The sequence below is a fragment of the Podarcis gaigeae genome (genome assembly GCF_964106915.1).
Source record: "Podarcis gaigeae genome assembly, chromosome: 10".
Lineage (NCBI taxonomy): Eukaryota > Metazoa > Chordata > Lepidosauria > Squamata > Lacertidae > Podarcis > Podarcis gaigeae.
Genome location: NC_139686.1, coordinates 35,604,773 through 35,627,804, shown reverse-complemented (window position 1 = coordinate 35,627,804; position 23,032 = coordinate 35,604,773). Strand labels below are relative to the sequence as shown.

The following is a 23,032-nucleotide window of genomic DNA, read 5'->3' as shown; positions in this document are numbered from 1 at the left end:
AAATATATGACCTTTCAGTAACATTCTTTTGAAAAATACGACATTGAAAGCCAAATGATACTGTCACTAGTAGTCACTTCTCACACCTTGTGATGCATACTGTATGGTGCTAAAATAAAAGCTCTCAGATATGAAGCTGGATACAAACTAATATGTATCTATGAGTGACTGCCATTCACCTTGACATTAGGCTGAAATTGAGGTTATTAGGAGCATTTGCTCAGTTTATGTGATAGATAGAACTAGGCTTCTTAAGGATGTGACAGTCAACCATTCATGGCTGAGACTGTCAGAAACAGTAGCTAGCAAAGAAGAGGAGATTAGATATGTGGTTCTGTGGCAGAAAGTTCCTGTCTAGACATAGACACATATTTACATGCCTGGATGTTTAGAGAAAATGATAGAAGAAAAAACACTTTCTCTTATTATGAAAGTGTGCAATGAAAATAAGATATGCAGAAATGATATTCTTAGCTGTTTTTCTAGTTAATTTAATATAATCAAACGAGATAGAACTAATGCTAAATTATTATAAATAGTGACAAAATTATTTAATAGTGACAAAATATAAAAAGTTGCCCATGCTAATAAAGTCAGCTCTTAATAGACACAATGGGCAGGGGCATGTGTCTAAAATAATACAACAATTGTTAATTTTGCTAAAATTTGGAGTGCTTGAAAAAATGGTCATAAAATACCACTCTTCTTTCGGTGGTTTATATGACGAGCACAGGCATGGCAAGATTTAAATTGTTAAGTGAATAAATGATATATTTAACAAATTTTCATTCCACAGTTAAGAGATTTTCCTCTAGTCCCTGCATCTAGGCTTATTCAGAGCGTGGGGAAAGAAATGCATTTGGCTTTTGTGGTTCATCACTGAGAGGGCAAAATTACATGTAATCTTAAATTCATGTGATAATATGAAGGAGGGATATGGAGGGAAGAACTGATAAGATAGAGGGGCACTTCCCTTGCCAGGCAAATTCCCTCTAGACCATTTTTCTCATAGCCAGGATTATTTTCCTCATAGCCAGTTTCATTTTCCCCATAGCCAGTTTCACAGCTCAGTTTGGGGGAATTGTCCACCCAGAGCAGCAGATCTTGATGTCAATCTTTCTTTTCACCCCCCTGCCCATGCCTTATTCCTAGGCTGGCCAAGATGTTTGGAATATGATAACTCCATTGAACATTATAATGAAGTTTAGGGCACAACTTCAGAACATATTCTAAGTTCAAATACCACATCAACCCACAACCATTTTCACAGGAGGCAGCAAAAAATGTGAAACATACCAACAATGTGATATCTGACTTGAAGACAGCAGAATGAAAATCAGGATGGATGCTCACAGCACTATCATACATTTTTAGTTTGAATCTCACACTGACCTCTAAGCCTGTTTTCAAGTGGCTTGTGGAATATGCAAAACACACCCAAATGTGATATCTAGCTTGAACATCAAGATCTAGAAATGAAAGTTAGTGTGCATACACAGGTCACCTTTCTGTGTTTCAGTTTTGAGCTCTAGCACTTGTTTCAAGGTGCTAAATAAGGTGCAAAGTAGCTTTAGTGCATTGTTGTTGTTGTTGTTGTTGTTTTATTACCGTACTTGTCTTTCACCAACAGACCCCAGGGCAGCTTACAACAATTGAAAATTGAAAGCAATTACAATCACAGGTGTAGGGTAGCCCCAAAAGTACACAGTGAGATAGGCACACATTTCAGGTGTCAAAGGCCAGGTTAAAGAGGTGCATCTCCAGCATTTGGCAAAAGCTGTATTGTGAAGAAGACAGATGCACCTTTGTGGAGGGTTAATTCCACAACTTAGGTGCTGCCACAGAGAATTCCCTCTCCCAGACCACCTCTGGGAGGGTCTGTAGGGAATGAGGCAGTCTTTCAGATATTTGGAGCCTACATTGTTCAGGGCTTTAAATGAGCACCTTGAATTGGGCCCAGAAACAAACTGGCAACCAATACAGCTGTTTTAGAAGAGGGCTATATGAGTTCTGGCCACTGCATTGTGGACCAGTTGAAATTTCTGAGTTGTCTTCAAGGGTAGCCCCATGTAGAGTGCTTTGCAATAATCTAATTGTCGAGTTACCAGAGTATAGGGTCCTGTGGCTAAAAAGGGTTGTAACTAGCAAACCAGTCATAGCTGGAAATAGGCACTCCTAGCCAGTATCAATGGGGTCACCTCTATATGTTTGCTGAGACCCTCAAAAAACTTGAAGAGGTTAGTGAGACAGGACTCACCCTTACAGAAGCCAAGGCTTGTTCTTCTCTATGCTTGGTTATTTTATCTTTAGCCATATTTTCCACCAGTTTTCCCAGAACAGACATCAATTTAACCACACTGTAATTTCCTGGATCCCTGTCTTAAAATTGGTTTTACATTGGCCACTTTCCAGGCCTCAGGTGTGGAAGCTGCTCTTAGGGACAAGTTATATCTTTTTGTGAGAAGATCAGCAATTTCTGTTGGATGGATGCCATCTGGAGTGGGAGATTTGTTGGTTTTTGTTTTGTCTGTTAGACCTAGAACTTCATCTTTCATCACCACTATTTGCTGCAGTTCCCCAGACTCCCTTATTACAAAAGTTAGTTCAGACATAGCAATCTGCCATACATTTTCCACTGTAAAGACAGATGCAAAGAATTAATTCATCTTCTCTGCAATCTCCCTATCTTCCTCTAGCACACCTTTGACTCCCTTGCTTTCCAAGGGTCAATTTTCCACTTTCCCACACAAGTTTCCATGCAAATAACTAATAACATGCTCTGTTTGTGTATTTGCCTTCTCAGAAACATGCTTCATTCTTCAGGCTGACTAATTCAGGAAAGAATGAGAAGTATTTTAAACTGACCTTGAATCAGTGTACAATTTGACAGATTAGCCATAATCACTGGTCCCTTCTCCATTGCCGAAATTAGAACTATCTTTTACTGCGTGTATTAATAAAGCTTTCATTTAAGAGAATAAAACTAGGGTCAGAAAGTGCATCATCTCCATAAATCAAGCTATACTTTCTCCACTATTTATTTACTGCTTATAGAGAAATGCACTTGTGACTGAAGTTGCTTGAAGTTATTCTGTTGTCTTCGGTAAGATCTAAGAATCTAACCCTTATATTTTATCAGTCCAAAAGATAATTCGTGGAAACCTATATGATAAGAGGGCTTGGGTGAATACTGGCATATTTCCAACATTTATTAATAATATGAATCTTTATTTACCTTAATGAAAGTATTCTATATACCCAGAGTAGCGTCATTCAGAAACAAAACTTTAGCAAGCAACATTCTTTTTGCTTTATGCTAGCATATGCTACGGACGCAGGTGGTGCTGTGGGTTAAAGCCTCAGCGCCTAGGACTTGCCGATTGAAAGGTCGGCGGTTCGAATCCCTGCGGCGGGGTGCGCTCCCGCTGCTCGGTCCCAGCGCCTGCCAACCTAGCAGTTCGAAAGCACCCCCGGGTGCAAGTAGATAAATAGGGACCGCTTACCAGCGGGAAGGTAAACGGCGTTTCCGTGTGCGGCTCTGGCTCGCCAGAGCAGCGATGTCACGCTGGCCACGTGACCCGGAAGTGTCTCCGGACAGCGCTGGCCCCTGGCCTCTTAAGTGAGATGGGCGCACAACCCCAGAGTCTGTCAAGACTGGCCCGTACGGGCAGGGGTACCTTTACCTTTACCTAGCATATGCTAAATACGCTAGATCTTGTAGGTCCTCTGGTTAATAATTATTTTACAGCATTTGTTGAATGTCATTTTAAAGTCTTCAAATTAGGTGGTTTGAGGTTTCTTACATAACCATACAATAGAAAAAATTAATAAATCTAGGGCAATGTAATGCTGACCCGTGATGTGCTTTCCCATGAGTTCTGCAGACTTTTATTTATTTTGTTAAGAATAATTACTTGGGAATGCTCACTGTGATGGTTATATATATATTGCTTCCCCAAAGTGTACGATTCAACTTGCTTGCTTGAATCATTTGGAACAATCTTCTCAGTATGCCCCTTACTGCATCCTTTTGAGAATGGTGCCACACTGCAATTAGGATTCATTAGGATAAGAATCCTGAATGAGGATTGGTCCCACATCACAGTAGAAAATTGTCCTCCATATTTATGATTCTGTAACACTTGATTCATTATTGCTATCATGTCACGGTATGCTTCTGAAGGCTCTTAGCTGAAGCGGGCCCTGAACCACACAGAAAGGTTCTGCTGGATGACTAACTGAGGATGTGGTGATGGCAAGACGTACTGCTAATTCACCACAATTTCGTGTCACAGAACAGGCATGACAGTGTGTTCTTATGGCAGTGCATGCTTAATGGTTGATTTTTTGTTATTGGTATCTCAGTGCCTCCTACTTGGTAGAATGTGTCTGTGTGCATGTGGTTGGGATGGGGTCAGGTTGGTTGATATTATGAGGGCTTTTCCCTTTCATCATGTGTAGATTGACTCCTTCTGTGCCAGGCTGATGTGCAGATGTCACTGGCATGCCGTTCTGTGATTGGCGATGTTGCCATGCTGGGGATCTGGCTGGCAGGGTTGCTTTGTTCTGTTTTTTTTGTTCTGTGTTTGTTTTCTCATCAGCTTTTGTGTGGATGAGTGTAGGATCCTGACTAACACTGTAATCCTAATCATGTCTACTCAGAACTAAGTCCTATTCAACTCAGTGGTGCTTATTCCCAGGTAAGTGGAACCTAAGTTGCACCATATTCCACCTGTATTGTGTTGATGGAGGAACAATAGGATTGCCTGGCTGCTCTGCCTTTGAAATTGGTGGTGCTTAGAAGTGCATCCTGCCCTAATTTTAGAAGCAACTGTTTGGCTATGCTACTTTATTTGCTTTCCCATTTAAGTTGATTTGAATTGTAAGCATATTTTTGAGAAGAATTTGAAAAATGGGAACAATAAGGTTTATTTTTTAACTACAAGTCTGATCAAAGATCACTTTTTATATATTGGTATTTGTATAGGTATGCAGCATTCTTGTTATTGTTTAACAAGATGTCTTTGTACAGGGTTCAGTTATTCAGATTCTTTTGGCTACTTGAAGTAGAGTCATGTGTTTTTAGTTTGTTTCTGCCAATGTCTTGATTATTTTACTCTCTGAACTTGAAACTCAATCTGATACTAAGTGTCCTGCTATGCAGTGGATGCCTTGCTTTCTAGTGCAAAAATAATACAAAATTACTCTAACAGTAGTAATAATGGGGGGAATAGAAAAACACCCTGACCCTAAATGCCTTACTTGACATTTGATTGCAGTTGGACAGATTTTCAGCTTCAGTAAAGATGATTAGTATAATAGTCAGGTGATAGGTGTCTATTATCATATCAGTTTGAATTGCAGTCAGACTGGAACGTAATATTACACAGCTCAAGACATCTAGACTTGTACTGTTTGAGGACAGGAGTAAGAGGCTGAACCCAAATTACCCCGGAATGAACTCACCACAAGGTCCTTCTTGGCTTTCCATACTAGCAACCTCAGAGTCAATATAGTTTTCAGTTCCACATTGCAAGCAGCAAACTGCTGCATGGTTGGTTCCCTCCATAAACTATTTTAGATTTTGAAAACTGTTGTTATATGTCCTCTGTACAGCCTCTTCATAATATTTTTCACTGGCAACAAGGATGGGATACTTTTGAGCCACACAGTGGGGGGTGGGATGAGGCAGTCACCTTGGGCCATGGTTAAAAGGAGGGGGGGCCATTCTTGTCATATGTACTGCTCACCTCTCATTTAAGTGTCTGAATGGTGTTATATTCAGTGAATTCATTCCTCTGAAATTTACCAAGCCCTTTGCATCAATGCTTTTGTTGTTGCTTTTACAAACTGCAAGAGTCCTGTTAAAAAAAAAAATTAACTAGGTGATGCACAACTTTAGTCAAACTCAGAGTAGTGCCATTGTCCATATTGTCCAACAATATGATATTGTTGCGCCTAAATATTTCCTTCTTAGATATCTTTGGAAACATACGAATGAATGAACAAAATCAAAGTGTTTGTGCTTTCAGATTTATCTCCACAACAAACTTGTATAGTCAAAGATGTTTCGAACTGTACTTAAAATAATTGGAATAACTGCTAATCATGATCAAAAAAGTTTATGATGATGATAACACAAACTATGTATCCCTGAGAAATGAACAAGATTCACTAGTGGAGTAAGATGTGGCTCCAGGGACCACACATTCGCTCCATAAGACACAGACATTTCCCCTTTTTAGGAGGAAAAAAGTGTGTCTTATGGAGCGAAAAATACGGTATATCATTTCCCAGAATGCTTTTAGAAACTTACAGGTCCACCACATATGATAGAAGGTGCCTTCCTTTTGCTTACATTTCCAGCAGATATTTGCACTTGTCTTATACCTTTTTGCAAGCTTACTAGGAGTCAAATACCACAAGTACATCATTTTCATCTAATTTTCTTTCAGCGTACAGCATGCTGAGAATTTCACCACCGCCCAAGTCTCCATTACCTGGATTGTGCAGCAGTGCCTGGCAGCAACAATTGCAGATTCTGGTGAGATCTTGTGAGATCTCACTGAGCTCTTGCAAGATCTTACAGAGTTCATGAGATCTTGTGAGATTTCAGGAAGAAGTGGTGCTTCAGGTTAAGAACAGTTTCAGGTTAAGTACGGAGCTCCGGAACAAATTAAGTACTTAACCCGAGGTACCACTGTATAACAATTGACTTCAACTTCCGCAAGAAAGAATAAGGCCCTATTACACTGCAAGCATATGCTGGCTTCATTTCAGTTCATCTGCCATGGCTTCCCTCAGAAAATCCTGAGTGTTTGGATGGAACTGGGAAGACCAGAATTCAAATTTCCACCCAGCCATGAAGCTCTTTGCTGGGGCAAATGATTACCCCTAAATCTAACCTACCTCACACAGACTACTTTTACTGAACAATTGTTGATCTTTGTGATAACTGGAATAGGTACATAATAGGTACATGTATTAGGGGTTTTTGCTTGAAAACACGTATCGTTTGGGGGGGGGATATGTCAAGTTGGTACTGCCATTTTAGGTTTAAATGTGCAAACAATATGTTACTACTGTTGCTCCTAACAGACACCTTCTGTTATTCATTACCCAATGCATATAGTTTGCTAACCAAAATAGTCATTTGGTAATTTTAAGCTGCTCCTCAAAACAAAGAATTTATATTGGCATGTACACTTTAAGTGAAGAATGCTAAGAATTCCTTTGCTGTCGCTTATGGCTACGGCTTACTTGGTTCCTTGCCAATTTTGCTAGTGGGGTAAGGATACGATATAACCTAGGGGGCTGCTGGAACAGTTACCCTGGAGTGATTTGGTTTTGATTCTTCAGTATTGGGGAGGGGTGCAACAACAGTGATTTATGGAGCTTTCAGGATTTGTCTGACAATTACTCTCTTTTATGTGTTAATTTATTTCCACATTTCTTGAACTTAGTTATTAGAAAAAGGTTGTCAAAAGTATAATCTTCCTACTCAGCACATTTGCATCCCCTGAGCTTTATTTACAGTGACAGTAAAATACTTCAATGGGAAGGTAAGCTCAGTTGTAGAGCCCCCACCCTGCAGGCATTTGTGCTATATAGCCAGCGGGGAACAGCTAGTCAGTACCTATGGCATCAGAGAAGGTGCTATTTGGTGCAGCTTTTTTATTTCTTTAGTTCACAGTGAATACTTAGTTCTAATTAACTTCATTTTCTGTGACTAATTCATCCATTCTCTCATAATTAGCACTGTCCTTTTTTATAGCTTCCTCCCCAACTCTGTTTATTTCCAGTGCATTTTTGGTTGCATTTGCCCCATTTTTCATTGAACCCTGTTTCTTTTTCCATTAGCCTGCATAGTGTACGCTTTTATCCAACTCACCCTCTTTACCCCTTCTTGCCCTTTGGGTTTTTTTCCTCTTTCATCAAACTGTTAAAAAGGCTGTGCGGGAGAAATTATCTCAAATGAATACAAAACAATTAAATAACAAGGCAGACACTAAAGCATGTCAAACCATTCTTTTTTAGAGCAATTATTACATGTTTTACTTCGTGCTCTAAGGCATGAATCCAAGAGTCAAATAAATTTAGCTACTTAGGAATGTGTAACAATTATACTGTGTTATCATGTATTCCAAAGTCAGCTCTTGTGAATAGTGCCACAGTGATAGTTAGAAGGTCAATCAGAGGGCAGAAGGGGTAGTACGGTACTTAGAGATACATATGATTGTGTTCTGTATTTTGCCCTCACTCCTAAACCCAGTTCTGTAAAGCATGTCTGAGGACAAAATTTCTCATTGCCATGCCTGGTTTATCTTATTAGCGCTGGTCTATGCAAACATTCTCTTCTGCAGTTCCAAGTGCTTCTTCATCTTTCATAGAATCAAAGAGTTGGAAGGGACCCTGAGGATCATCTAGTCCAGCCCCCTGCAATGCAGAAATATGCTCCTGTCCTATACAGGGATAGAACCTGCAACGTTGGTTTTATCTGCACCACACACTAATCAACTGAGCTGGTTTAATCTTTGTCCCTCAAGAATGCACAGAAGTGAATTTATGTTAGGGAATAGTTATTCATCACAATGTCATTTGGAGTTTATGTGTTTCAGCATCTTTTCCCACCTGCTGCGACAGTATCATGAAAGATGGAATATATAGCTCTTACATACTTCTGCAACAGTCTGATCTACAGGTTCCTTTTGAACTCTTCCCCCCCCCCCCTAACAACTCCATTAACTAATCCTATATATGTCTAAACCCCAGTGAATTCCATGGGAATTTGAGCATTTCCAAAATAAGCCTATTGTGAAACTGGTGCTGCTCATGCATGCTCAGTTTTTGCAATGTCCACATGTCCTAGTCACACAAACCACAGCACTTAAGGTGCAAAAAGCCCTGGGATTTGATTGCTGAGTCCTTGGACCCATGCCACACGACTTGTTCCAAAACAGGAACCAGAGAAGGACAGCGCAATAGTGGGCAGCTAAACAAGCCATCCCTGAGTTGCAGCTCTTTTTTACCATGCAAGATTCTTTTTAGACTGCACAACGATCGAGCTAAACGTGAATGTCATTTGAACTTAATTTGAGAAACTGGGAGGTGGCTCCCACTGCATGCAAAAATGCAAAACACAAGTGTGTTTGTCCTATGTGCACATGTTTTTCTAGACATGATATACAAATGGAGAGCTAATCTGCCTGAAGCAGGCCTAAATTCCCCCCCCCCCAAATGTCAAGCTCCATCTCTTCACCCTGCCTTCACCCTAACTATTCCACTAGTTTTCTCAGGCTAAATTTATCCCATTTGAAATTCTGGTGACAATTCTGTATTGAGTTCATATAACTCCAGATGTTTGATGATCTCATCTCTTAATAATGTTTTTAAGGATTTTGCCTACAATCGAGATTACAATCCTTTAAAAGTATAAGCCTATTTAAATTTCAGATGATTCATTAAAAAACAACAACACACAGACACACACAGTCTTTAGTTTTCTTCCTTTCTAGGGCCTTATTTCTTTGAATCAAATAATAATTTTTAAAGACATATACTACTGTTCATTTAACTTAATATCCTATACCTGCATATAGTATGAAACCAAATGGCGGGGGTGGGGGGGATGGATAAGGATTCCCGTAGTAGACAGTTTTGGATCAAGCAGCTCAGAGGATCATTCCAGTTAATCTCATAATTTAGAGGCTGTTTTACGTCTTTTAAGTTAAGAGACAACATCCATTCTTAAATGGGTATTTAAGTTTGATGTTCTTAGCGCTTCTAGAAATGAAAATATTTCATCCTTTGCTTATGCTGCTAGAAAACTCAATCCCATCTTGAATATAGCAAATATAGATGGAAATAACACCTTGTTGATCCTTCTGTTCATTGCATGTTCTTTAATCAAGAATGAAGTTCATATACAGTATTCACTTGGTCAATTATGCCAGAGTGTTCACAACGGGAAAGTGTACTATATTAATTAAACTGATTCCTTCCCCACAACTGCACATACTTTTTCTATGCTTTCATAAATATAAATAAATCCCAACTTACATTCTGTATATCTGATATACACAAGTTGATAGGCAGTGTAAATGCATGCTACAGCCTTAAATTGAACTAATTTTTATGTTACAAAGACCTTTCCACTTTTTGTGTGCAAACTACTAATTTTTATTTTCATTCAGCATGCTATTGCAGGGAAAATGATGGGTTTGCAGTGACATGCTGAATCAGGAGCAGTGTTTGTGTAAATGAGCCATCAGTCAGGAGCACTGTCTTCACCCTGGGATTGCCATAGTAGAATGTAAGCTTCAAAAGACAATGGAAGCGGGTTGTGGAGTCATTTGTTTACTATCATTCTTTCTGTATCACCCAAGTGACAAACAAAAGTGGGGGTGTTTCTGGATACTTAATCATAGCAATAGTTTGCTTATCATCAATAAATCCGCACATATCTTTTGCCCCTGAAAAGTGCTTCTTGAGAAAACTGGTTTTATTCCCAAAATAAAAGCTCACTGCAGATCAATTCTGCATTACCGTACAGTGTGTCTATTTGAAAACAAGTAGGCAGTCCCAGCAATGAGGTGTGTGTGTGTGTGTGTGTGTCCACACCTGCCCAATGACATTGCAGATGGGTACACCAAGATTGCTGCTTAGGGGTGCTTTTCTCCCATCCCCCACTCCAGAGATGATTAAAGCCAGATGTTGTGGCCAATGAATAAGTTGCTTCAGCAGGTTAGTATGTGTGTTTTCTTTTTTCCTCAGTACCTTCTGGATTTCCCCCCTGACCCCTGGGACTATAAACCACATATGCAGGAGGGATCCACAAGACTAGCACAAGTTCATCCCTGGCTATTGCCGTTGTTCTGCTGCAGCTAATAGACTCCTTGAAAGCAGTGATGCCAAGTGTCAGCTTTAAAAGGAAATCCAAACAGCTGCTCTTCAAAGAGACCATTGGAAAGACCATTTACATTTTTAATTGGCAGCTCACTGAAATCAGCAGAAGCCTTTATACTGTTTTCAGAGGGAGTCTGATGCGAATGTCTAGCCATGTGATGCTGTTTTTAAACAGTGGCATATGGAACAATAAATCTCTGAAGCTAAGGAGGGTTGTTTTGAATTGTGAGAGTTGTTTTTTTTTTTTTGCCGAGTGGCTCCTCTGATACTTTAGTATAACAGGCCAATCACAATTTGCAGCCCTTTCCAATAAAACCCATCAGAGTTTCACTCAGACTGCCTGCTGGCAACTCTGTTGTTAGGCTTCTTGACAGATCTTAAGCTTTAGAAGGAAAAGGAATGTCCTATTGATATAATAATATCAGGCCAGGCAGAGTGCCCTGCTTGTGTAATCCAGTTTCAGCACAAATAACACATTATGGCTGTGGCATTATTTCCATGTGAAAGTGTCTACATTTGGCTGAGCCAAGAAAGTTATCCTGATTGACATGTTTATAAATGGGTCACTTGGAATGTGCATTATAGATTCAAAGAGCAAGGCAATCCACCTGGTGTTTAGGAAGGGAGGTCCTGGGAATCTGCCCACCGAAGGGGCCCTCTCCACCTCCATCAACCCTGGCTCCATAGAAACACAGACAGATGGGTTCAGGGATCCACACTATACCTTCCGCTTTCCAAATAGTCAGTGCAGGCAGCTGCCTTCCTCCATCCTCTCTTCTGGACTCTGCCACATTCCACTTTTGGCAGGACAAACTCAAGTTCTCTGTCTGTAGGCCTCTGATGGAGGAGATTCTGTGTAGGCCTCTTACTATTCTATTGTATTGCAACCAGATCTGCAAAAAAATTGAACCCCAAAGTCATGTTGTATGGCCTGTAAGATGCTGGATAGACCATGTTTTTGCAGTCCCAGAGCAATAATAATAGGCTACTGTATGTGGCTGGTGATCTGCTTTTGGGCCACAAATTATGCAGATTTGCTTTTGATTATGACAAATGGGATCCCTCACTAAGCTGTAAGGCTGCAGAACACGTGTTTGAATATGATCTCATTCTTTTCCCACCCCAATCTCAAAGCAAAACAGAGTTATTCCTTTTGCCTTCGAATTCCCAACTCTTTGCGATAACATATCCTTTTGCCTTGCCCTTGGCATAAATGGCATTTGAAACAAATTATGCTATATTATCTTCCGCAGCACTCCTGGACAATCCCCTGCAGCCCCCCTGGGGAAACAGATGCTCTCTTGATCCCATAACAAACGCGTCGGGGAGGCTGATGGCCCAATTGGCCATCGAAAACGATCTTTGCATCGCAAATGGCAACGTTACTCCCTTGTCCTCGCAGCAGTTAACGTGCATCTCTTCCCGGGGAACCAGTGTTGTCGACTACATTCTATTGACGCCGGAGCTATTCTCAATCTCTACAAAAATGGAAGTGGCTGAATATTTTGGTGGTGACCACCTTCCATTGACTCTATTGTTAAACCTAATAGAGCCATTCTCAGTCCCCTCAAACTATAGTTCCACAGCACAAAGCTACCCTGTATACAAAACAAAGAAATGGACAAGCCTCAGCTCCTCTCTTGCCCTGGACATACAAAAATCATTTGATATGCCTGCAGTTCTTTCTGACTCAATTCTGCCTGCTGACCAATACCGGAAATTAATTTATGCTTTTTCAACAACTTACATAACCACCACCTCGTCTACCCACCAACGCTTCTTCTCTGAATCACCTTGGTTTGACAAGGAATGTAAAGTCCTAAGAAGGCGAATTAGGAAAATGGTCAGAATCATCAAATTTTCCAATGACCCCCAAACCTGTGCAGAGCTTCTAGATATTAAAAGGACATACAGAAACATGATTCGTTGCAAGAAACAGCAACACATCCTTGAGGCTTGGTCCACTCTTCGTTCGGCTGTAGAGAGGCATGACTCCCGCTCCTTCTGGCGCTTAGTTAGGCCTTCGGCACCATTCAATTCAGCTACCCTGATTTCCTCTGACGAATGGATCGCCTATTATTCAGCCAGTTTCGCTTCTCCAAATCATCTTACAGATCACCTTCAATCCCCGTTGGACCTCTGTTCCTGTTCTCTTAGTTCCACCTCCTCAGTAAATTTTACCTCAACCCGCATCTTCAACATTAGAGTTCAGAACTTAACAGGTTAAGTTGTTCTGATGATGCCTCAACATTCTGTCATCAGATTTCGAAGGTGGGAGGAGATTTCTCTGTTCCTCTTTGTCTTTGAGCGAGAAGGACTCGGTTTGCTATGGCTGCGAGAAGCCCAGGAGTGTATTTCTGAGAAATGTCGCAATAAAGAACTGTTAATGACAAACCAATACTTTGTGTGTTTGTCTGAAGCTAAGCGACAGCTTTGCCGCTGTGTTTTACTCTGCAAGGCGTGACGCGACGGAGAGAATTGCCGCAGCTGAGAGGAAGCGCGCCGGACCGCTATAAACTGCAGCTTAATTGGGGTCGTAAACCAATTAAGCCTAATTATCCTAATACATAATGTCCATGCGAAGGAATAAGGCCCCCGGCCCAGACATGGTCCCGTTGGACCTTTTCCTGACTGATCCTCTTTGGTGGAGTGAACAGCTGACTCCTGTATTCACCGCTATCTCCTCCGCCCTAGACATCCCCGACTCCTGGAGAGAAGCTACAATAGTTCCGATTTTCAAAGGCGGCCAGCCAAACATCCCTTGGAACTAGCGCCCCATCAGTTTACTATCTATTCCGGGAAAAATATTTGCCGCTGTTTTACTGGAAGAACTTCTTTCATGGGTCCATGAGAGAAACATTCTACCGCCAGAACAGATTGGCTTCCGGAAGTCAGCATCAACCATGGACCACTGTCTAACTCTTTATCACCTTGCCAGTAAATACACTGCACCAAGGCAAGGCCACCTGTTTGCCGCTTTCATGGACCTGGAGGCCGCCTTTGATTCCATTCCTAGGCAGAGATTATGGTCCAAACTTGCCCATCTGGGAATTGATCCGCACCTCCTCTCCCTAATTATTTCCCTTTATTCAAACACCACAGCTCGCGTTCGAATTGGTCCCAACGGCTCCCTTACCACTCCATTCCCAACGGCCAGGGGCGTCCGACAAGGTTGTCTCTTGGCCCCTTTACAGTTTAATCTTTATCTTCATGATGCTCTTTCCCCTTTGAAGCTAGCAACTAAGTATCCTCCTCACTTAGCAGGCCACCCCGTTGCTTCCCTTTTCTATGCAGATGATGCCGTCATCTTATCCAGAACAGCTGCGGACCTAGCAAATGCAGTTAATGCATTTATCGCCTATTGTAAGGCGGAAGCTCTTAATATTAATTATAAAAAATCGAAAGTCCTCCACTTCACTCGTTCCCGCAAACTCAAGCTGGAGCCGCTTAAGATCACAGGTGGCTACTTAGAAAAGGTAAAAGCCTTTAAATATCTAGGCTTAATATTTACTTATAATCTCTCCTGGACCACCCATCTACAATCTGCCTCTCTTGCTGCAACCACGACCGCTAATGCCATTGTCCGATTTTATCACCAGAAGGGCGGCAAACACCTTCCAGCAGCAATTCAAATATTTAATGCCAAAGTTGTCCCTAAATTATTATATGGCTGCGAAGTATGGACTACAGCAATATCAGGTAACTTGGATCGCCCACTTCACATGTTTCTGAGATCTCTTTCCGGCGTCCCGAGATGTGTCTCAGGTGCAGCCCTACGACTTGAGTTCGCCCAGCCCTCAATTGTAAAACGAGCATGGAGTCGAGCCATTTCCTATAGCTCCCACCTACTAGCATCGGATGCTCGAATTAGAGGTGGTTTCTCCAATCTGATCCTAAGAGATATTCATAATTCTCCTTGGAAAACTACAATTAATCTCAAATTCCGCTCTCTTCTCAATTTGAACCGCAAAACTGTTTTTAACTTAGAGTGTATTAGCCCGGCGGCCCTACCTCCAATCAAAAAGAAGCTACAGCAACTTGACTTCTCTAACACAGCTTCCCATGCAAGAGGGCCGTGTTCAGGCTTAGCCCTAGCTATTCCACCCCCTGAAGGGATCCCTCTATACTGCCTCACAATTCCTTCGGAGGCTAAGCGAAGGGCCTTTACCTGTGCCCGTCTCAACTGTTTTCCTACAGCAGTTCTGTCGGGTCGTTACTCCAGAGTTTCCATCGCAAATAGAACATGCACCTGCAATGACCCGGCTCTGGAGACTATGGAACATGTAAGGCTCTTCTGTCCCAACTGGACAGATGAAAGATCTCGGTTTCTAACTCCTCTCGTGAACAAGCTTCATCTCCCAATCCAGCCTTGGATAGTGTCCCTTCTTCTGCAGGATTCTGACTGTTGGATTACCGAGATGACAGCTAATTTCCTGCTTAGTGTGATGAAGAAGAAAGCGGCACCAACTTCTTCTTTAATACCACAGATGTAGTCGATACGCCGCACAATCGAACCTGTTTTTGTATTCTCTGTCACTCGATGTTTTAAATCCCCCATTACTTTTGTTATCCCCATTTTCTCAAAGTATTCGCCCAGGACGACATCCACTTTTATCTCCCCACCCCCATTTTATGTTGTTATTTCTATGTATATTATGCTATGGCCACATGGCTAATGCAATAAAATCGATTATTACATATTATATTAGTAAGATTGCTGGTGCTTTTAATAAATAAGTTATCTTGCTTTATGTAAACTGCTTAGAAGTTTTGATGATTAAGCAATTTTTTTGTGGCACACTATCCCCATCTCCAAGCGGTGTAAAATTCCAGGAGTTCCACCCCTGCTTATCCAGGGTCTGTGTTTCCTTTTGCAAATGAGGCACAGTGGAGATGGTGGTGCCTTTATGATATATGGTTTATTTGCATATATACACAACCTGAGCCTAAGATGGAGGGGCTCACAGTGTTAACACTCCAAGAGGTTCTTGCTTCTCACACGGCCACAATTTTGGATGCCAGCAGAAATCAACCATGGCCCTCTGTCCCTGCGTTTAACAAACTGCACTATTTTTCAGACAATAAAAAAGCCCATCCTAAATTCTCTGCTACAAATTTATTTTTGTTCTTTGACACTGAACTGGTGGAGGGGCCCCTCCCCAGAGCCATCTGGCCCATACTTTCCTACATGGCCTGCTACTTTCCCTTCCACTAGTGAGGCCAAATTTGTGTGAAGCAGAACACTGACAACTAGCTCTCTGATTCTGTGAAATATCTGCCCAACTTCCAATCCTTTGGCAATGCAGGACTCCTCTTTCGGGATCTTACCAAATCCATTGTTATTCTTTTATTGTTTAAAGTTGTCATTTAAATTTTTGTAAGCCACATTTGCATAGCTGTCAACTTTCAGATTTGAAAATAAGGGATCAGCAGCCTCACCTGTCCCGGGGACAGTCTACGAGATATCTAACAATCCGGGATAGCAGCAGGAAACAGCACTGGAATAAGGGAATTTCCCGCAAAAAAAGGGAAGGTTGACAGCTATGCACATTTGTTCTACTAACATGAGATGAAATTAAATAAATCAATAACTAAATTACTTTTATATGCTTCAGCTCTGTCTAGTTTTATTAAACATTATAGAAGCATCATAATTTGTGAGTTTAATTTGATGATTATATCGAAAATGGCAAGCTTGTAATGTTCACATGCAAACACGTTAGTAATTTCTGTTCTTATGTATATCTGGAATTAGCTGTAAGTTGTATACTGCTATTATTACTAGATCAGACAAGCATTATATAAACAGAATTAGACTCTGCTTGCAGAATCTTGAGTTTCACTTTACAGTCTTTAGCAAATAAATCCATTGGCTTTTCTAATTCAGAGCTGGTACAAAGCCAAGCAGTTAGCACACTGGAAACCCATAAACACTCTGAAAGTATTTATTTGCAAAAACTTTTAAAAATAACACACTTGGAGCTGTGTTCATTTTGGCACATGTAATGGTTTGCATGCTCTGCGAGTTTCGCCCCCTGCAGCTGTGCCGTGTTGAAATGAACCTAGAATGAAACCAGCAAATACCAATAATTTGGCCCAGGCTTGTTTCAAATTGGATTCAGGTTTTCTGGGAAGGTTCATGAATCTAAAGGAACTTCTAGATTCATACTGTCTAACAGGAAACAACACATTTCATAGGCCCTGAGGTTTCATAACAGGTTATTTCAACTTGATATTTCTGACTTCTGCAGGAAATTAATAGTGCATAACAATGAATTAAACTCCTCTCCCCTTATTGCTATCCTACTTTTTCTACTACTGGCAATATGGTGACCTACAAAATGCTGCTGTGGGAGTCAATGTGGTATATGGAGTGCTGGACTTGGATGTGGTTCAAAGGTTCAAGCCTTTGCTAAGCAATCCAGTGTACAGGGTGCCCATAAGAAAGCATGGTATTTCTACCTAACCTGCCTCACAGAATTGTTGTGAGGCTAAGATGTTGTGCCATTCTCCTGGAACGGAAGGTGGTATATAAATCAGATCCAACTCTCCTTGTTACTTTAGGTATTGCCCTCCTGTTTGGTGACCCTTATGTTAAATGGGACGCAGGTGGCGCTGTGGGTTAAAGCCTCAGCGCCTAGGACTTGCCGATCGAAAGGTCGGCGGTTCGAATCCCTGCGGCGGGGTGCGCTCCCGCTGCTCGGTCCCAGCGCCAGCCAACCTAGCAGTTCGAAAGCACCTCCGGGTGCAAGTAGATAAATAGGGACCGCTTACCAGCGGGAAGGTAAACGGCGTTTCCGTGTGCGGCTCTGGCTCGCCAGAGCAGCGATGTCACGCTGGCCACGTGACCCGGAAGTGTCTCCGGACAGCGCTGGCCCCTGGCCTCTTGAGTGAGATGGGCGCACAACCCCAGAGTCTGTCAAGACTGGCCCGTACGGGCAGGGGTACCTTTACCTTTACCTTTACCTATGTTAAATGGCCCTATAGAAATAAACAGCAACTACTATCCATCTGGAATTGCGAGGTGGCTGATCTTATCAAGTTTGGGACCAGAGAAGATTGTTACCTGTCTCAGATAAAATACATGGAAAACAGAAACAGGTTAATTCTGGCCAGAGAGGAATCCAAGTAATAACGGATTAAAATTGTGAGCAGCTCCACATAGGTGAAGAAGAAAGAGGATAAGAGAGCTGTAACCTAAGAGGATATAATTTGGGGGACAACAAGGAGGTGGGAAATAAAATGCCTTATATTGCCCAATGAGCAAACAGGTGCTTCCTGCTAATCTGCTGCTCTGCAGGTAATGGGTTAGTATCTTCTGTGTGTCTTATTAGCACCATCTTTTCTTGGTTCAGTGTGAGAAAGCCAAGTTCAAATACTTGTTCAGCTCAGTAGGTGGCCTTGTGCAAGTAATTGTAATGTAACTTCAGAATTGTTATGAGTTTAAAATATACACACACATTGCTTCTTGGAGAATAGGTAGCATATGGATGTAATAAAGGAGCAGAATAGATCCAAAACAACTCCCCCCCCCACCTTTTCCTTGAACCATTTAACTTTTCTTCCATACATGGCTTCTATCTTATCTCAGGTGAACTTTATTGCTTTGAAGGACTCTCACCAGGCTTATGTTTAATCTAACGCTGGAATTGCTTCTCAATGGTCATAAAATCTGAGGTGCTCCGTCTTAGGATCAAACAACACACCAAGAGCAGCAGCCCAAAGTGATCTGGACTGTCTTACATGTGAACCTACTAATAGTCACAGAGGCTGTAGCTCAAGGACAGAGAACATGCATTGCATGCGAAAGGTATCAGGGTGTATGACATCTCCAGTTGAACAACTGCCAATCAGACTGAGCAGCACTGGGCTAAGTGAAGGTATTCAGCTAAATTCTACTTAGGGGAGACCCGCTGAAATAAACAAATTTAGTAATGGGTCTACTATGAGTAGGACTAGTGTTGAATAACACCTATAATCTGGTGGTATAGGCACTGCCGTTTCTGGGTGTGGATTCATTTCAAGACATTGCCTCGTGTCCACCCAGCATAGAATGAAATAGACTGTGCTTCAACCCATGTCACTGGAGAGGTTGAAAGTGACCTGAGAGGCAACCTAAAGCAGCACTGGCTGTTTAACCCAGCATGCGAAGGTAAGGCTGACAATATGAAAGGAAACAAGTTTCAACACTAAATCCTCTGGAGGATGTGATACCCAGGCATGTGCAAGCAGGACTCACTTGGACCAGGCTTCAGCACATAGCATGGCAGCAACCCATTACCCTAAATGCCAGAGAGGAAGTCACACCCAAGAAAGCTATTTTAATCTTCATAGCAATGTTCCCTTTCTTGTCATTTGGATCAGTACTGATCGTGGCTTATGTCCCAGCTTTCATGATGTACTTCTATATCATCGCACTACGCCAGTATAATGCCAAGGCCAAAGCTTCCATTGATTTGGGTGAACAATTGCCTACCTATAATGACAAGATAGTAAGGCAATTAGCATGTCAGTGTTCTTTTTAGGGTGATCACAGATTTGACTCATTCTTTAGAACATGTTGGTCCATTCTATTCCAGTAGAATTGTTTAATTGAAGTAAAACTGTGGAGCTACTGTTGAAGCAAGAGATTTATTTAATTTGTATACGACTGCACATTTGTTAAAAGTGGAAAAGTAGCATCAACATGTATAATTAAATGCATAGAAACTGGAATTGTGGAAGGCCACATTCTATACTGGGATTCTGATTTTTTTACTTTAAAAATATTAATGGGAGACTCCCCAAAGGTTTCTGAAATATTATTAAATGGGGTGGGGAAAAGAATGTAAATGGTTGTGTCTATTTTCTTTAGAACCATTATCTGCTGCCAAGAAAAAATAGTACTATACAGTGGTACCTCGGGTTAAGTACTTAATTCGTTCCAGAAGTGCATTCTTAACCTGAAATTGTTCTTAACCTGAAGCACCACTTTAGCTAATTGGGCCTCCTGCTGCTGCCGCGCCGCCAGAGCACGATTTCTGTTCTCATCCTGAAGCAAAGTTCTTAAACTGAAGCACTATTTCTGGGTTAGCGGAGTCTGTAACCTGAAGCGTATGTAACCTGAAGCGTATGTAACCTGAGGTACCACTGTAGTCTAATGCTTCAATATAAAACATACTGCACTGACTAGGCCTCACAAATGAAAGCAGGACACTTCTAAGTAAATATGCACTGATTTGTGCTGAACCATCTATAAATAACACATAATGTGGAAAGAAACCCCTCAGTGCTGTAGTGTCTATCCATCTCCAAAACTCAAACTCTCTTCACAGAGAACTCTTGGAATTCTAGCTCAATGAGGGGAATAGGAGTCTTCCAACAATTCTCAGCATCCTTAACATACAGCTCCCAGACTGCATTGGGGAAAGCCACATAGGCGCCGACTCCATGGGGCCTGAGGGGGCCCGAGCCTCCTCAAAAATTCGTTTGGGGGGGCTCTGCCCCCCCAATAATTTAAGAAAATTATTACCGTAAATTTCGCTCTATAACACGCAGATTTTTTCTCCTAAAAAGTAAGGGGAAATGTCTGTGCGTGTTATTGAGCGAATGTGTGGTCCCTGGAGCTGACTCCCCGGAGCGCAGGGGCAAAAATAGGCAAAAATCAGGCAAAAATAAGACCGGGCGGGCGGGCGGAGGGAAGGCGGAAGCTGCTGCTTTCCTGCATTCTGCCTCAGGGTCTTACTGCCCACCCGCTTCTGTTGCTGCGTTTGCTCAAACTCAACAAAGAGCAGGGAATCCCCTGCCCTCTTGGCAAGCAGAGGGTTAAGGAAAGGATTGAGTCCTTCCTTCTAATTCTTTCCTAGTCACACTGCGTGCAGGCTCCAGCCCACCACCTCCTCCTCTCAGTGCTCTAGGGATTCGCAGGTGGGAGAGAGAGAGAGAGGGCTGGCTTGGGGGGGGGGACTTTTGCCTTCCTTTCCTCCCCCCCACCCCGTTAAACTCCTCCCCTGCATTCTTAGCCAGCTGCTTCTCCGCACACCCCTCTTGTGCTTCTTGTCCCTTCTGTGTTTTTCCTTCCCTCCCCATTTAAAACGTGGTGACAAAGCACGGATCCACATGGATCCTCAGGATTTTTCCATTGGGTCACCCTAAATTCACCATCAGATCACATTACATGTCCATGGCTACAGTCTGTACCAAAAAAATCACGCACCCACTGTTGCCTGGGGCTGCAATGGTGCAAAAACGTGGTTACAAAGCATGGATCCACAGGATCTTTGCACTGGGTCACCCCAAATTCACCATCAGATAGCATAGCATGTCCATGGCTACAGCCTGCACCAAAAAAATCACGCACCCACTGTGGCCTGGGGCCACAATGGTGCAAAAACATGGTTACAAAGCACGGATCCACATGGATCCTCAGGATTTTTGCATTGGGTCACCCCAAATTCACCATCAGATCACATAGCATGTCCATGGCTACATCTTGCACCAAAAAAATCACGCACCCACTGTTGCCTAGGGTCACAGTGGTGCAAAAACGTGGTTACAAAGCACGGATCCACATGGATCCTCAGGATTTTTGCATTGGGCTACTCCAAACTCACTGTCAGATATTAAAAATCTTTATAAAATAGAGAATTAAATACATACAGAATGTTAAATTTTCAGTTTCGAAATATTAGTACTAGTTTAGTACTGTATTTCTATATTACTATAGTACTGTATTAGTTATTTTCAAATACTTAAATATTTTTAGGGTGTAAGACCCAATTAAAGCCCATTATTTACATACAGTATTACAGTATTTACATACAGTATTAGGCATACTGTATTAACTTTATTAACTGTATTAAAGCATTAACTTTGAGATATTATTTTTATTTAATGAACCCTCAGCCTTATTCAAAGTAAGCTTAAATTAGCTATTTCACTTATTAATCAAAGTGCTTTTACTGTGCGACAGCAATATTTTATGTTTTATTGTTTTAATGATAGTTTAGGATTTATTTAAATATCATTTCAGTCTTTTCAGAGCTATATATTCACTGCTCTGTAATAGTCTATAAGCATAATTGTTACTGTAAATTAAATTAGCTTTTTACGAAAATACCGTGCGTGTTTATGTTTTGTTTCTTTTTTCAAAGCCAAAAAGTGTTTCAGGCTTGTCGAGTTTCCCAGAGTGTGGAGTTATAGAGAGTCGAGTTTTCGGGGTTCTAATGTTGATCATATGACTCTAAAATACTTTTAAAAAACTTTAAAACTCACTAATTTTCATCTAAAATTTAGAAAACTTCCCGGGGCAGGACCCCGGTATGGGCCCCCCCCCAATATTTTTTATAAGTCGGCGCCCCTGGAAAGCCATGGCTGTTTAAAGTGGTATAATAGTGCTTTAAAGGTATGGTGTGAATGTTGACCATCTTCCCCCAAAGAATAATGGGAACTGCACGGTGCTGGGAATTGTAGCTCTGTGAAGGGTCTTCCTAATGACTCTCTTAACAAATTACAGTTCCCATGATCTGTGCTAGAGGAGGAAGTCATGATTGTTATAGCCATGGGTAGGCAAGCTAAGGCCCGGGGGCTGCATCCGGCCCAATTGCCGTCTAAATCTGGCCCGCGGATGGTCCGGGAATCAGCGTGTTTTTCCAGGAGTAGAATGTGTCTTTTTATTTAAAATGCATCTCTGGATTATTTGTGGGGCCTGCCTGGTGTTTTTACATGAGTAGAATGTGTGCTTTTATTTAAAATGCATCTCTGGGTTACCTGTGGGGCATAGGAATTTGTTCATATATTTTTTCCAAAATATAGTCCAGCCCCCCACAAGGTCTGAGGGACATGGACCTGCTGAAACAGTTTGCTGACCCCTGGTTATAGTGGTATAAGAGTGCTTTAAATATATGCTGTGGATGTGACCTCTGTTTTGTTCAGTTTCTTACTAGAGGGAGTTGGGTATTTATTTATTTTTTACAAAGACCAATGCTTTGAACTCGAAGAGGGGAATAGGGACTAACCTCAATCTCCCAGTGCTGTCCAGAGGCCTGCTCTACATTTCATACCAGACACACTGCTGTAACCGTGAACCATCTCTACCATACCCATCACACAGTTCTGCTTAGAAGGAATAATGAAACATAAAGTTTGT

General features: G+C 41.7%; 1 long non-coding RNA gene across 1 annotated transcript; it reads left to right on the top strand.

Annotated features, from left to right (window-relative positions):
- Nucleotides 1-8,763: 8,763 nt before the first annotated feature.
- LOC310825432 lies at nucleotides 8,764-11,128 on the top strand. Its single transcript, XR_014555312.1, has 2 exons — nucleotides 8,764-10,312; nucleotides 10,774-11,128. It is a non-coding gene; the product is annotated as an uncharacterized lncRNA (long non-coding RNA).
- Nucleotides 11,129-23,032: the final 11,904 nt, after the last annotated feature.